This window comes from Eptatretus burgeri, chromosome 1, assembly GCF_056783735.1.
Source record: "Eptatretus burgeri isolate ZD-2024b chromosome 1, Ebu_testis_v1, whole genome shotgun sequence".
NCBI lineage: Eukaryota > Metazoa > Chordata > Myxini > Myxiniformes > Myxinidae > Eptatretus > Eptatretus burgeri.
In genome coordinates, this window is record NC_140961.1 from 66,561,990 (window position 1) to 66,564,461 (window position 2,472).

A 2,472-nucleotide genomic window follows, 5' to 3' on the forward strand; every position below is an offset into this window, starting at 1 on the left:
AAATTATTAAAAAAGAGAACTGTTATTTCATTTCTAAATCCTGAGGTGACTTTCAGGACACCCTGTATAAGATGGGTACGAAAACATATCCACTCAACTACGAGCCAAGAAGCTTCTTTCAAATTGTAAGCAAAGTCATGGAATTGATTATTGCAGCTGATGTGATCTTTCCTTTTTCTCAAACAGCTTGATCTCTGATAATCAATTTGGATTCCATCCTGAGTGTTCAATTTTGAATGGAGGCTTCAAAACTCAAGCAAGAGGTCAAGGCCATGTCTCTGGACATCTCTCTGGCTTTTAACACAGTAGGGTACCCTGCTCAGCTTGCCGAGCTTTCCGCTTGTGGAATATAAGGCCACGTTTTTACTAGCTTGCTGACTTCCTTATCTCATGGTGTCAGTGTGTAGGTCTCGAGGAAATCCTATGTCTTAGATTTGAGACTGGAGAGTCCCAAAGCAGTGTCTTGGGCCAAGCGATGTTCCTTGTTCACAGTAATGAGCACTCTAATGCTCGTGAAAACACACTTTTCTTGATCTCGGATGAATCGGCATTATACCGTACCATTCTGTATCCCAGCAACATCAACATAAAGTGGCTTCCTGCTATGCTTGCTGACATTGACGGATCAAATGAGGGTTTAACACTTGAAACATATCTTTATGATCAGGAATATCTTGTATTCTCATTCTCCTTCTTGGGAAGGATCATCAATCGAACTCAACTATATATTTCTACAATTAATTCCCATAAGAAATTCTGTCTCTCAAACTTCTTGGCCTCATCATCAGTTTGACATCTCCTGGGCAGAGCATATGTCAAAGCTGGTCTCCAAAGCCAGACTCAGACTGTACATCTTGTGTCAGGCCAAGTTATTCCTTGGTAACCCAGGCAAAAATGCCACAGTTAGAACGATAGTGTATGAAAGTTGTACTCATATCCTATAGTTTGTAACAGGTCCAACTACAGTCGTCTGTAGAGAATTGCTACAAGAAAAGAATGCTATTTTGCTTGGGTAACTTGTCCCTTTTACAGCCTTCAAGGAAAATCAACTAAAAAGTTGACATTCCTGGTAGAACTTTTTGCTGTCTTTCAACTGTGCTTTAGGTGGGAAGTGTAGGGATTTGCGATGGGGTGCCATTGACTTCGCTCCAGTTAACCTTACCATTAACACTCCCTATCTATTTACAGGTTGCCTCTTCTTTCTCCTTTTTTTTTTTTCTTTCATTCCCTTGTGTGCACATGCCCAAAGATTCACATAACTGGTACTCAGGTACTCATGCGCAGAAAAAAAACCCCCCAAAACTAAATGCATACTTCAAAGATGCTCCGAAAGCTCAAAAGCATACTAGCATGACAGAGGCTTTTGATGGAAGGTTTTATCAATTTGTGTAGGTAAGATCTTTCCGTGATAATTCTGATATCCTATGATTTCAAAATTTAAGTGTACAAAATGAAGTTTATAAATTATTACAATATCATTTCTGAGTTATATACTTATATTGTATGTTTATAAATTATAACAATATAATTTCTGAGTTAAATACTTATATTGTAAGTTGTTTTAAAAATCTTATCAGTTATAAAAAGATATCTAAGGAGAACGCATGAGCAAGGAGGGATCTGTGAGGGATCAGAGGAGGTTCAGCAGCGTCCAGAATGAAAAAAAGAGCGGCTTGCGAGTGTCTCGTGTGGTTGCGAACCGACTAAAAAAAATTGTGTAAACCCCTGCACATGTCCCACTGTAAGTGTATTGCGTTCTACCCTTTGTCATCCTTTTCTTCCATGAGCCTCGACTTTTCAAAACCAAAAAAACTCATCCATTCAGTAATTCCACACAGCTCGTAATCATCCCATGAGGTCAATAACCTTGCTTGGTGTTTACTATATCGTCTGGATAAATTGCCATGTTGCTTCTTCTGCACTGTTTAACCATTGAATACGAGAACAATGTATTACCCAATGGCAGGTGTGTGTGGTTATTTGTGTTGGACATTGTCATTGGAAAGGCATGGGCACTATATTGGTGCTCACACCCTTCCAATGACTCGAAGAGCCGCACCTACCTGTCGTGGATATCACCTTGCACCAGAAATATATTCACATTCTCCAGTTACTGCTCAAATAAATGTCATCTATGAGGCATTCCAGTGATTAATGGTTAAAACTATGTAGAAATTGAAAGGGAATTGCATGGTTTTTTATTTTTACGATTTGAAAACATTCCACAATGATTGAACACTGGCTGAATGACTCGTTGCCATATTGATGTTAGGAGTGGCGCATACTGTACTGCACGGTACGTTCTGCCAAAGCAGTTTCTTGCCTGGGGTTACAATCCTGGATGGGTCGTCACTCCAATGCATGATACTCGACTGTGCAGGAATTTGGAATTTGCCCAGGGTGCCGACGATAGCTCACCTACTTTAACGTTCACCAACTAATGGCAGGAGACGAGACGTCCAGGTTAATGTC